Source organism: Sminthopsis crassicaudata, chromosome 4, assembly GCF_048593235.1.
Source record: "Sminthopsis crassicaudata isolate SCR6 chromosome 4, ASM4859323v1, whole genome shotgun sequence".
Classification (NCBI taxonomy): domain Eukaryota; kingdom Metazoa; phylum Chordata; class Mammalia; order Dasyuromorphia; family Dasyuridae; genus Sminthopsis; species Sminthopsis crassicaudata.
In genome coordinates, this window is record NC_133620.1 from 62792270 (window position 1) to 62806969 (window position 14700).

At 35.1% G+C, this 14700-nt stretch overlaps 1 protein-coding gene and 2 long non-coding RNA genes across 10 annotated transcripts in view; 2 read left to right on the top strand and 1 right to left on the bottom strand.

Moving 5' to 3' along the window:
* Window positions 1–7693, bottom strand: part of KIAA0040 (KIAA0040 ortholog) — a 42002-nt gene extending 34309 nt beyond the window's left edge. For 4 of the 7 annotated variants that reach the window (XM_074308439.1, XM_074308430.1, XM_074308437.1 and 1 more), the window contains exons 1-2: window positions 7609–7693; window positions 742–971 (exon numbers count right to left, since the gene is read on the bottom strand). The gene's annotated coding sequence lies outside the window, so the exon portion shown is untranslated. Of the gene's footprint in view, window positions 1–734; window positions 972–7608 lie in introns of those variants that run through there. The other 3 variants (XM_074308433.1, XM_074308435.1, XM_074308432.1) reach the window with 3 other exon arrangements.
* Window positions 1–14700, top strand: part of LOC141565418 (uncharacterized) — a 135352-nt gene that overhangs the window by 1855 nt on the left and 118797 nt on the right. The window lies entirely within an intron of this gene.
* LOC141565419 (uncharacterized) lies at window positions 137–9522 on the top strand. Its single transcript, XR_012489020.1, has 3 exons — window positions 137–902; window positions 3451–3565; window positions 8353–9522. It is a non-coding gene; the product is annotated as an uncharacterized LOC141565419 (long non-coding RNA).

Sequence of the window (14700 nt, forward strand, 5' to 3'; positions counted from 1 at the left end):
TCTATAACATTTAATGGTTACTAATTAGGTACTTTATATACATTATCTCATTTTATCCTCAAAACAACTCTATGAGGTCAGAACTGTTTATGATAGTTTTTTTTTTTTTTTGGTCTGCATTTATAATTTCATTGATGTTTGTAATATTCCTATATTAGAATATTCCCAGTGAGGAAATATCCTACATTGATGCATAATGTCATCTGCTTTTCAATTTAGTTTCAATTGCACACCAATACTGCTTGCTCTTCTCTGGATTTTTGGGACACAATTCTGTACTGCTTCTTGTCCTTCCTACAAGACCACTTCCTTTCAGTCACTCTGGCTGAAGCATCATCCAAGACACAATCCCTTAATTGTGGGTGGCCCTTATGGCTCAGACTTTATCCTTTTTCTCTTTCATTTGCTGATCTCATCAACTTTCAAGGGCTCTATTACCATCAGTAAACAGGTAACAACTACTGCCTATCAGATGTCCCAGAGGCTTCTCAAACTCAACTTGTCCAAGAAGAAACTTACTATCTTGCCTTACCCACAACTCACCAGCTTCTGATTATCTATCATATCAAAGACTCCATCATCTTCCCAATCACCTAGTGATATCCTCAATTACTCACTCTTACCCCACATATACAAACATAGTGAAATCTGGCACATTGATCTACACGATTTCTCCCCCCTCCCCCATTCTTCTCCACACATCCAGCTAACACTTTTGTTTAGTCATTCATCACCTTTCACCTGGATATTTGCAATAATTTCCCATTTATTCTTTCTGTTTCTAGCCTCTCCTTATTTGTAACTGATCTTCACACAGCTGTCAAAGTCATTTGGAGATCATTTTCATACTTGAGGAAGTTGGGAAAAGCATTATAGAGGAGATGTGATCCGATTGGAAGGAGGTGAAGTCAACAGATGATTGTGAGGGTGGGCTGGTCATTCAAGGCAAGGGAGTTAATGTGAGCAAAGACCTGTGGATGGGAAAAAACCCCAACAGGATGAGAAAAGGGAATGGAGAATTAATATCAGATTACAGTTTAATACATTTACTGCTTAAAGAATTAACTTCCTACTGTGTGTGAGACTCAGTGGATACAAAGATTAAAATAAAAAAATACAAATCCTAATCTATTAGTGGTGATAAGATGTGAATAGATGGGTATGTTACAACATATAATATGATTAAAACAAAGTGAGGGATACATGTATATATATATGTATGTGTGTATATATAAATAAGCTCATGGATCCTCACATCTATATGTATGAAATCTCATTTCTCAAGCCTGTGAGATAGGAGTTTTATTACTATCTCAAGTTAAAGATGAAACAGGTCTTAAGATAGGGTAAATGTCAAATAACTACTCAGTGTCAGAGGCAGGGATGTTAACCTAGATCTTCTTGGCTCCAGATCTTGCAATCTATTACTGCCCCACCTAGTTTTCTTAGAAGAAACATTGTCTTCAGAGAGCAGGGAGGTGGATTATTCAATGTGGGCCAGAAATAAAAGCTGAAGTCCAGAAGGGAATAGCTTGTTGTTATTGAGTTGTGTCCGATTCTTCATGACCCCATTTGGTGTTTTTTTTTTTTTTTTTTTCTTTGGGTCAGAGACATTGAAGTAGTTTAACCATTTCCTTCTCCAGCTCATTTTACAGATGAATAACTGAAGCAAACAATTAAGTGACTTGTCCAGGGTCACATAGTCTAAATCTGAATTTGAACTCAGGTCCTCCTGACTCCAAGTTCATTGCTCCATCCCCTGAACCACCTAGCAGCCTAAGGAGGATAGATAAGAGGACATAAATAGAAGGGCAGGTTGAGGATGGAAGAATTTGACCTGAAAGGAGAATATAGACTTTTTGGGAACAAACAAAAAAGAATTTATACTAGAACATTTAGATTTGGGTATCTAGAAGTGGGTATCTATGATGAAGGGATCCTAGATCTACCTCTTGGAATGGCCAAAACTAAATTCTGTTAACAATGCGCAATATCTGGAATTGTTGCTCTGTACATGGTTCTGTTCTTACTTATAGTCAAATAGTCAATATTATAGTCAAATAGTCAATAATAATAATATTAGCAACTAACATATTGGTACTATGGTACTGAGCTAAGTATTTTACAGATGCTATTTTATTTGATCCTCACAACAACCCTGTGAGACAGGTGCTATTATTATTTCCATTTTATTTATTTATTTTTTTAACACTTGTGGAACCTGAGACAAACAGGGAGATTAAATGACTTATCTAGGATCATACAGCTGAGGCAAGATTTGAACTTAAATTTCTAAGGAATTCCAATATGATAATAACTATTCCCATCTAGTAAAGCAGTCATTTTTGTAATCTAATCAAAAAATAAACAACTGTTCCATGGAAAGAATACCCCTTGGCCCATGGTCTAGTCATGTGTGGAGGTTTTTTTGAAGGGAAGGGCTTACTTATACTTACTTGAGGTCTGACTGGTATTTACTAGTAGAATAGAAAATATTTCCCTCCAGGTAATTAGTAGCATGATAAAGTCATACCTGTCAGTGAGAGTTTAGCTTTGTTTCTGCCAGGCAGCCCAAACTAGACCATGGAAACTCCAGAAATGTCTATAGACAACCTGATTTTGCAGAATTAGTACTGGATTTGGAATTGGAGAGCCCATCTTTGAGTACTGTGTTTGCTCTTTGCTAATTGTGTGATCAGAAGCAAGTCGTTTAGCCTCTCTGAGACTCAGTTTGAGCATTTGTAAAACAGAAATCATAATAATACACTTCTGTGTAAATTCTGGACTAGCTCCCTGGAGGCCTCAGGATCATCCAGAGTCAGGATAAACAAAAGTCCTTGTTCTTTAGGGGAAAGTGAAGGAGATGGACAAAATTTCCAGGAGTTTTGCCAAAGATCCCTTCTTGATTCTAAAGTCCAGAATCTCCCCACTTTTCTCCTCCTCCTCCTGAGGCCAAGTGAAATTCTCTGCTTCTCTCACTCCATCCTCTAATCCTTACCTACAATTCTCTTAACTCCAAACATTGAGCCAGCATTAAATGAGAGAAGAACAATTCCAAACATATGCTAATAGAGTTATTATCCAATAGGTCATTAGCCTCAAGTTCTCAGTAGTCTGATTCAAGTGCACCTATTCAGAGTTTCAACCCTTTACACTTCTGTCATAAGGATGTTGTGGGCAATTGCTTCTTAAAATAATAATAATTATTATTATATTTCATTGTGAGCTTGCATATCTGTTAGATTACAAAAATTATATTGGACTATGTGACACTATAAAAAAATATGCCAACATAGAGACAAGATGAACGGTACCAAGTTAAGAGATAGTGTTTAAGTGATAACTTCAATGTTTACTTTTAGAGAGAGAGGAAAAATATTTTACAACAATTTTTGTGGTAGACCCACCAATGACTTCTTTTTAACTAAGATAAAATCTCTATTTTCATAGTATGCTAAAGTCTTGAGAAGGAAAAAGAATAAAAAGACATGGGGGAAGATTTCCTGAGTGCATCCTTTGCTGTAAACAATGGTAAAAAAGGAGCAAGGGTGGAAGTTTCTGAGAGGTAGGTCTTGACTGAATGGAAAAACTTGGTAACAGTTGGAATAATCCAAAAATATAATGGGTTGCTTTGGGAGGTCATAGTTTTTTCCTCATCTTCAAGCAGCAGCTAGATGATCAGTTATTGGGGAAGTCAGATGAAATGATGTTAATAAAGTACTCTGTAAACTTTAAAGCACTAGACAAATGTCAACTATTAATGTTGGATATTATAGAGGAAATTTCTTTTTAAATAGTGTTTTTTTCTTTTTCCCAATTACATGTAAAGACAATTTCTTCTACATTCTTTTTTTTTTTTTTTTTTTAAATAGGAGTTCCAAATTTTCTCCCTCCTTTCCTCACCTGCTCCCTCCCTAAATGGTAAGCAACTTGATTTAGGTTATTTATGTGCAATCATGTAAAACGTGTTTCCCTATTAGTCATGTTGTGAAAGAAGAAACAGAACAAAAGAAAAAAAATGTGAAAAAAATAAGGTGAAAATAGTATGTTTTCATTTGCATTCAGACTCCATCAGTTCTGAGTGTGGATAGCATTTTCCACAAGTCTTTTAGAGTAGTCTTAGATTATCATATTGCTGATAAAAGTTATACTATTCAGCACTGATCTTCATATAATGTGGCTAATACTCAGTACAATGTTCTCCTGGTTTTGTTTACTTCACTTTTCACCAGTTCTTGTAAGTTTTTCCAAGTTTTTTTGAAATTCACCTGCTTGTCATTTCTTATAGCATTCCATTTCTTATAGTATTTCCTTCACTGCATTCATACAACACACACCTTGTTCAGCCATTCCCCAATTTATGGGTATGCCCTCATGGTCCAACTACCACAGAAAGAATTGCTAAAAATATTTTTGTATATGTGGGTCTTTTTCTTTTTTTTTTATGATCTCTTTGAGATGCAGACCAAATATTGGTATTATTGGATCAAAAGATATGCACAGTTTGATAGTTCTTTGGGAATAATTCCAAATTGCTCTTCAGAATGGTTGACTCAGTTCACAACTCCACCAGTAATATATTAATGTTCCAATTTTTCTATATTCTCCAACATATATAATTTTTCTTTTCTTTCATAGTAGCCTATCTGATAGATGTGAGATAGTTCCGTGGGGTAGTTGTAATTTACATTTCTATAGAGGGAGTTTCTAAATAGGGGTAGTTTTACTGAAAGGCTTCAGGAGGCTCTCCCAGTTCTGAGATTCTGGGATACTTTGATATATCCCTCATGAAAAAGCAAAGTGAAACACCACTGCTACTTTTTTTTCCTCTCAAAAAAAATTTATTCAACAGAGGTGATTAATTTTTCAAGGAAATATGAGTTACCAGAATGGAGAAGGGATTAGATTTTTCATTCTAAATGAGTCTCTGTTGAAGAAACTCAAGATATTTAGCCTGGAGAAAAGCAAAGTCCTAGGGGTTGTGGGAATGGGATGGGGGAGAAGGTATAAGAGTTTCTTGAATTTTAAGTATTGTAGTTGGAAGAAGGCAAATTTAGCCTTGACTTCCTAACAATTCGAGCTTTCTAAAAGCAGAATGGAAAGTAGTAGTTTCCCTAAGTTCAAATCTTGGCTCAGTAATTTACTATCTGTGTGACCTTCAATTTTATTGTTCAGTCATTTTTCAATCGTATTCAGCTCTTTATGACTCCATTTGAGATTTTCTCAGAAAAGATGTTGGAGAAGTTTATCATTTCCTTCTCTAGCCCATTTTACAGATGAGGAAACTGATACAAACAGGGTTAAGTGACTTGCCAGAGTCACACATCTAGTAAGTTTCTGAAGATACAGATTTGAATTCATGAAGATGAGCCTTCCTGACTCCAATTCAATACTCTATCAACTGGATCACCTAGCTATACCACTAAGCTATTAGTTTGAATAAGTCAAATGAAATCAATAAATGTTTATTAAGAGCCTACTTTGGGCCAGGCACTGTGCTGACCACTGGGAATAAAATCAAAGACAAAAACGGTCCTTTTCTTCAAGGAACTTGCAATCTACTGGAGTAGAAATAGAAAGACATTATGAAAATAATGACGTACAAATAAGGGGAAAGTACTAATATTAAGGAGGACTAGGAAAGTCTTCTTACAAAAGGTAGGATTTTAATTGATCCTTGAAGGAAAACAGGAAAATCAAGAGACAGAAAGAAAGAGGGAAAGAGTTTCAGATATGGTAGTAGCCAGGAAAAAGTTCACTTGAGAGACAATGTGATTTAAAGGAGAAACAATAAAGAGATCACTGTCATTGGATCATCGAGTGAGTGGATGACCATAACGTGTAACAGGATTAGAAAGGCTGGCACAGGCCAAGTTATGAAGGGCTTTATAATAAAAAGACTTTCATATTTAATCTTGAAAATGATAGAGAGATGCTAGGGTTTGTTAAATAGAAGGGTAGGGTTAACTCTTGACTTGGTCAGATATGTGATACAGGAAGACCACATTGATAGAATGGAGGATGGAGTAAAGAGAGTCTTGAAGCAGGGGGAGAAACAGAATACCATTAAAATAATCTAAATGTGAGGTGATGAAGTCCTGTACCATGGTTGTGCCATTGTCAGAGAATAAAATTGTACATATTTGAGAGATGTTGAGCGGTTACAGCACTTGGCAATAGATTCAATATGGGGAGTGAGAGAGAATGAAGAGTTGAGGATGGCACCTATGTTGGGAACATGGGAAAATGGGAAGATGATGGTTCCCTCTACCATAGCAAGGAAGTTAGAATGAGAGGAAGACTCAGGGAGAAAGATAATAAGTTCTGTTTTGGGCATGTTGAATTTAAGATATCTATGAGTTTAAGATATCTAACTATGAAATATTCATCAGACAATTGAAGACTGAAAGTCAGGAGAGAGGCTAGGTTTGGATAAGTAGATATGAGTCATTTGCTTGCATAGAGATGATAACTGAATCCTTGGGAACTGATTAGAGAGAAGACCCATGATAGCTCCTTGGAGACTCTCATGATAAATAGATATGGATTGGATAAAGAGCCAACAAAGGAGACTGAGGAGCTGCCAGACAAGGAAAATCACTTAATCTCTCTGGGTCTTAATGGGGGAGTTGTACTAGCTAATCTCCAAGATGATTTCCATCTCTAAGATCTTTGTTCTTCCAATTTTACTGGAGATTTTTCAGCAGACCTTGTCTGACTACTTTGGATGTATGCCAAAGAGGGGAATTCTTTTTTCATGGATTAGAGTCACCATGGTTTCATTCAACACTGAAATTCTGTAATTCTAGATTTTTTTCAATTTGCTTAAGCATGGCATTGATTGTGTGACTGGGTGAGTCTTTATGTGTGTTTTTATCAATGGAGTTGAGTTGCCTGTGATTGGAACCCTCTTTACCTCCAATCATCTTTTTCCATCCCCATCTCTAGTTCTTAAAACCTTACTTATACTTTTAGACATGGATTGAATTTTCTCTCTCCCATGAAGTCTTTTTTTGATCCCTGTAATGAGAAAATCTCATATTCTGGAACAACACTGTATACATCTCAACCACTTTGCCATTTTCTTCCTTATATGGTAACAACTCTTTATGTAATTAACTCTCTTACTAGATTTTAACTTACTCTTTCTTGATCAATGCCCAGTAATATAATGGAATGAATATTGAATCAGTTATCAGATATGTGTTCTAGTTTTTCTTTTCCACCACCTGACCTCAGATAAAGTAGCTTCTCAGTTTCCCCACCTGTAAAATAAGGAAGTGAGACTAGGTGACCTCTAAAGCCTCTTCTGTTTCTGAAAGGTCTTGATGTCAAGAAATTTTCTTTTTTTTTTTTTTTAAATAATAGTTTTTAATTTTCAAAATACAAGCAACGATAGTTTTCAATATTCACCATTCATTCAGGGTTTTGCAAACCTGTATTTTAAATTTTTCGCAACAAACATATTGTCACATTTATCATGCTATACAAGAAAAATTAAATCAAAAAGGAAAAAAAATGAAAAAAGAAAGAAAAAAGCAACAAACAACAATAAAAAAGGCACAAATACTATGTTGCTATCCAAGAAATATTTCTTGAGTTACTTACATATGTTTCCAGAATTTGGAGCTGGAATATATTCATACAACATTGAGCTCCTCTGAGTGTTGGGTGTGGGTGTAGAGGGGAATGCTTATATATTGCTAGAAATCTTGTTATCAGTCTATTGCAGCTGGACATAAACTCTAACCAATGGACAACCCCTTTAGAGTAAAAGGTTTTCTCAACTCAACAGGAAAAAATAGGAAGTGTTATAAATACCCCAGCATGTTCCAATTCTAAGTTCTTGTTTACTAATAGCTAACATTTATTGCAAAACAATTTATACACGTTATCATGTTTAGTAGCTTGAATTTATATAGTGCTTTTAAGGTTTATAGAATACTTTTACATATATTATCAAATTTAATCCTTAAAACAGCACTAAAAGATAGATGCTATTATTATCTTTAATAACAACAGTAATAGCTAACATGTATACTAGTGCTTACTATGTGTTAGATACTTAAAGCACTAAGTGCTTTACAATTATTATCTCATCTAATTCTGGAAACAACCTTGTAGGTAGGTACTATTATTATCTTTTTTTTTACAACAACAACACCACCAATAGTTAATATTTATGTAGTGTTTGCCATTATGTAGTTGGGAGACAGGTACTAGTATTATTATTTACATTTTACTGATGAGGAAATTGAGGCAAAATAGAGAATTTGTCTGATTCCAAACTCAGCTCTCTGAAGCCTATGATAATTAATATTCTTTTATGTGCTGTGCTTTTATTTTTTTCAGGTGATATGAAAACCTTTTGTTTCTCTTTTCTCTTAATGCAAGGTGGGATGTTTGAGGTGAATAAGAGGAAAAGAGTTGAAGATTCTGGAAGTCACTTAGAAGTGACTCTTGAAAGCAACTTGAAAGGCAATGTAAAGAGTACTGTACCTTGAATTGGGAAAACTGAAGTTCACAAGTGACCTTGGACACTTCTGTCTGCTGCAATTTCCTCAACTGCAAAAATTGAGATACTAGTATTTTCCTTGCAAGTTATTGTGAGGATCAAATAAGGTGACATTGTAAAACATTTAATATACTGCTTAATATATATTATGTTTATTCTCTTCCCATTCCTCTTTTCCCCTTCTTGCTAAATAGCAACAAAAATGGTAAAAACCTCTGCTCTCTTCACGTCATATAATTGGGTACTTTTGAGTAATTACTGCATTTGAGACATTATTTATTTGGGTTATTTGTTGTAGAGTACTATATCAACAATGAAGTGTTATAGTGGACTATTTGCCAAAACATGTAAATAGTTTTCAATAGACTAAATATTTTGGTGTTATAATAATGTTCTGTATAATAAGATTTGATTTTTGGTGACAATTAAATAAAAAACCCAACAATTACAAAATAAACAAGTTCATATAATTAAAGTGCTTATACTACTCTCATCAATAAAATTTCACAAATTGGCATAAGTGGCCAGAAATTGGTGAAGATAGAGGTAGGATATAGTGGTATGGAGAGAAGTTGAGACCTGGGTTCTATTCCTAGTTGTCTGTGTGACCTTAACCCAATCTGTTCAACTCTTTTTGTCCTACTTTCTGCATCTGTAAATTGGGTGAAGATGGATGATTGAAAGAGATGACTCCTTGAAATTCTTTTATGTCTATGAATCTACTATCCCTGTAGAAGTCCATGACATTCTTATTCTGTCACCATCACTTAATACCTAGAATTGTGCTATGTATCAAATGTGCATTTGAAGTATCCTTTTAGTATTGAAAACAAAATGGAGAATATTATGCTAAATCTATACCATGTCTAGTTTATGCTGGTTTATATCAAAAAGGATATAATGAATATTGCATTTAGAGAAAATACAAAAAGAGAAAATTCAAATAATAAGAATTAATAAATTAATAAATAAAAAATCCTGAAGGTCTGATGGAAAAGTGATGCTTAAAAAGGGACTTGATAAAAATCTATAATTGAGAAGTATATTTTGCATATGCTTATTTACATATATACTGTCTCTCCTACTAGAATATAGATTCCTTACAGAAAGGATAGTTTCATTTCTGCCACTATATATCCAGTACTACACATAACGTATCTTGCACATAGTAGGGTTTTTTTCCTTTTTTTAAAAAAATTTATAATTATAAATTTTTTTGACAGTATATATGTATGAGTAATTTTTTTTTATAACATTAGCCCTTGTATTCATTTTTCCAGATTTTCCCCTCCCTCCCTCTACTCCTTCCCCTAGATGACAGGCAATGCCATACATTTTACATGTGTTACAGTATAACCTAGATACAATATATGTGTGTAAATCCAATTTTCTTGTTGCACGTTAAGTATTAGATTCCGAAGGTATAAGTAACCTGGGTAGATAGACAGTAGTGCTAACAATTTACATTCATTTCCCAGTGTTCCTTCTCTGGGTTGTTTCTGTCCATCATTGATCAACTGGAAGTGCGGGTTGAATCTTCTTTAACACATAGTAGGTTTTTAATGCATACTTGTTGAGCGACTTCTCTCTGTTGATTATTTCTTATTTATCATGTATATAGTTTGTATATAGTTGTTTACATGATGCTTTCTCTATGAGATTGCTACCTCCTGAAGGGCAGGAATCATCTCTTGCTTTTTTTTTTTCCGTATCCCCAGCTGTGTCCCATTGTAACACAATGTCCAATATATAGTAGGCACTTAATACTAGTAGTAATTAATATTTATATAGCATGTATTATGTGCTAAGCACTTTAAAATTATGATCCAATCTGATTTTCACAACAACCCTGTAAAGTAGGTGCTATTATTATTCCCATTTTGCAGATGAGGAACTGGTGGTAACTATTAAATGTCTTGCCCAAGGTCACATAGTTAGGAAATGAATTTGAACTTAGGTCTTCCTGATTCTATGTCTGGTGCTCTGTTCACTGTGCCACCTAGCTACCCTATATAAATACTTATTAAGTAATTGATTGATTAAAAAGTGATAAAATAAAGGCATGAATAAAGCATGTGAAGGTGGGGAAAATGGTGAAGATGAGAATAGGTTGAAGAAGTGATGAGCAATCATGTGTGAACTCTGGCTGAAGGCTGGGTAAGCTGGAAGCCATGAAAGTGGCTAAGATGAAAATAAGGATAAGATGAAGGCAGTGATAAGGTGAGTATGGATTGGATGATCAGATTAGGTTATTATGTAGATAAGATAAATATGGCTCTAGTCACCAAATACTAAAATAGGAGGAATGGGGATGACTTTTGAAACTCAAGTAAATAAGTTTGGGGGAAGTAGGAAAGGGAAATAACTACTTTGCCTAGTGGGTAATAGACTTAATGGAATTTATTCCCTTAAGTATTGAGATAGGTAGGAAATAGAAATAGAGTTCAAGTGTGTTTGGGCAGTTTTAGAAATGACTGACCTGTAAAGGATTGTAAGGAAAAGTTGGGAGCTGCTTAACCTTTAAAGCTGACACTGACAAAAATAACCAGCTTGTCCCACTGACTCTCTTGGCAGCAGAACCTTGGGCTGATCATAGGCTGAAATATAGTAATCTTCGAAAAGAGAGAAAAACATATCACAATTTTTTTTTAAAGGCTATTGAGATTGACAATGAATCATGGGGGGAAATTTAGGAATAGATCATTGAAAAGATGATTCATGACTGTGTAGCTAGGGAAGTAGTGATTACAAAAAGCTGGAATGTGGTAGATCCCTTGAATTCCCGAGTGCTGAATAGTATGAGTAATAGGGCTAAAGCTAATTGGGTATTTCTACTGAGTCTGGCACTAATATAGTGAACCCTCCACAGATAAGGGGCCACCTGGCTACCTATGGAGGAGTGAACCAGGTCAAAGTCTTCCATACTCATCAGTAGTAAAATTGAATCAGTGAGTGGCCATTACTATTCCATTTTGGGAAAGATGAAGAGACCCAATCTCAATGACACAACAAAACCAAAAAAAAACCCCCAAACCCAAAATATTCAATCCATCTCCACCCCCCCAACAGAAGATGAAGATTCAGCATTTATTTGTCAAAGAAGCCTACTAACTGATAGTCAGAAATAATTTATTTTTGTTTTAAAAAATCATACAGCTGATAAGATGCATTATGGTATTCAAAAGAATGCTGGATTTGGATTCAAATCATCATTGTCACTATCAATGTGACCTTGAGTAAGTCATTTCTTTAAAAAAAATTGTGGAATAAAACATGTAATTTCACTAGGCTCTAGTAAAGCATTTGATAAGGAATAGTAAGTTATTTTTGTGAAAAAGAAGCAAAGATATTGACAAAGCATTAGATGGATTCAAAATTGGTTAAATGTTTGGGGACAAAGAACTATTGTTAATAGTTCAATGTCAACTTGGCAAGAATTGTCCCAAGGAATGCTCCAGGGTTATGTGCTTGGCTCTTAAGTGTTTGACATTTTTATCAATGTCTTGGATAAGGGCTCAGATGACATGATCATCAAATTTGCAGATGAAACAAAGCTGGGAGGAATAACTAACTCATTGGATGACATTCTCCTGTCAGGATTCAGAAAGATCTTGACAGAGCAGAACATTGAATCAAATCAAATAAGATGAAATTCAATAGAAAAAACTTTAAAGTCTTAGACTTGTATTTATTTTTTAAATTGCAATTGTAAATTTGTACCTGCACACAAATGCACCATGGGAGAGGCAGGAAGTTTTATCTGATATGAGACTTTAGGGTTTTTGTCTGATAAAGATCTATGCAATACAAGTCAATGAGATGTAGTCATCACAAGAGTTTGTTGATTTTGGGCTGCATTGAGAAGCATAATTTTCTGAAATTCAGTGATCCTCCTGTGCTCTGCTGTAGTCAAAACAGTATCTGGAGTATTATGTTCTGTTCTGGACACCACCATTAAAAGATGATATTGATAAGCTTGAAGGTACAGAAAGCTGTAAAATGGCAAAGGGTCTTGAGTTCATTTCAATTGAAAATCAGCAAAAGAAACTGGGAGAATTTTGTCTGAAGGAATAAGAGAACTCTTTTCAAGTACTTGAAGGACTATCCTTTAGAAAGAGGGATTAGATTTTTTCTGTATGGCCTCACAGAATGTTATGCCACACTTCTTTTATTGTCCTGAGTCAGTTTCCCTAATTATCCTGACCCAGTCTTGCCTCAGTTTCCCTAATTGTTCTGATCCACACCCTTCCCTTCTAATCATGATGATCCAGATAAGGAGAAAGACCTTCTATCTTAGGCATCATCAGAATGTTGGGTGCCTCCCCCCACTCATCCCAATTATCAGATATCCCCCATGCCTCCCCTCACCCTGTCAGAACTGGATTGTCAGAGTTCTGTTCCTACTCCCTGCAACCTGACTCTGCCCCTGCCTCAATCTACCCCCTGAATCTGAGTCACATATATATATATATATATATATATATATATATATATATATGTCATTGAGAACTCACATTGTTTGCTGAATTCTTGGAGACAATAGTCTCATTCAGCCTTGGGACCAAACCATGGATCCAGTTGGTCCCAGTAAATCTCTCCCTTTTAAATAAATTATTAAATACTCTCTAATCTCTATCTTGCTTCAGTTTCTCTGGCTTACAAAAAAAACAAAACAAACAAACAAAAAAAAAAAAAAAACACTGAGTCATGAGTGGAAATTGAAGAGAGGCCTATTTGATCTTAATATCAGGAAAAAGTTCCATAAAAATTAAGGTTATTTAAAATTAGGGCTATCAGAATTAGCTGCTTTGGGAGATGGTAAGTTCTTACTCATTGGAAGTCTTCTGGTAGAGGCTGGATGACCACTTGTTGGACCTGCAGTTACCTCTTCCACCTGGTGACTTTCCCCATCACAGTTTTGCTATATGGCGGGTTGGCATAAGAAATCAAATAGCAATTTTGGGGGGAGTTTATGAAAGCCAGATGTCACACAAAGTCAGCAGATGATACAGAAAAAGTTTAGAAACTCAGAAATACATGAAATATACATAAAGCATTTTTGCTTAAAATTGACCTACATATAACCTATGACTAAATACTTAATCCAGATTTTATAATAACCTATTATAAATACCCCATTTTATTCTTTTTTTTTTTTTTCTTGAGGCTGGGGTTAAGTGACTTGCCCAGGGTCATACAGCTAGGAAGTGTTAAGTGTCTGAGACCAGATTTGAACTCAGGTCCTCCTGAATTCAGGCCTGGTGCTCTATCCACTGCGCCACCTAGCTGCCCCCTAAATACCCCATTTTAAAAAAGGAAAAAATTCATACTTCTTTTCTGCTATGAAAGGAGGGCCAAAAATTTTTATATGGATTTTCCAGATCACAAGGATGTTGTGTTTCTAACCCCCGTGGTGTGGAAGGTATAAATGTGGTAGGAATTTCATTCAGATGTGGGTCAGACTAGACAGCCACCGAGGCTCCTTCCAACTCAAATTCTATGATTCCGTGACTCAAGCTTGTTCAGACTTACTTTAATATCCTAAAGTAATGAGGCCTCAGGTTGATTATAGATATTTCAGGAAGGTATTTCCTCTGTCCTGCCACCCTCACTCCCACCTCCCAGAGCCCCTAACCACTAGTTCCAATTTAAATTCATTGCTTTTCAATTTTGGCATCCTACTTGTAAACAGATTGTGAGTGTCTGCCTCCATGCTAGTGATTATATTTATTCTCTGACTATTAGATTTCTGTTTAGACTTTCCTTTCTTAAAGTATCCATTCCTGCACAAATCACTCTAATTATGAAAACTCCCTTTACTTGAAATAAAAGCAGTAGTAATTTACTTTTCTCAGCAACAGTTTTTAATGTAACTTTCAAAATATCTTCATGGAAGTATCCATGAGGCCAGGAAATTTATTATTTTTATGGCTGAAAGTCCAAAGTATGGAGGGGGTAACAGGAAGGTCTAGGACATTCTTTGACTTCTGGTTAAATAATTAACATGCTTTTTTTCTTCTCTCATTTTTCTCTCCTTATTGAAAATGTTTTACCTCCTGTCTTTAAAACTCTATATCTCTAAAAATTTAGAAATACTATAAGCAAACCTGAGAGCAGCTCAATTTAAAAGCAAGTATAAATTTGGGAAGAATATTGGTAAGGGAGTGATAGATGTCTGTACTAGT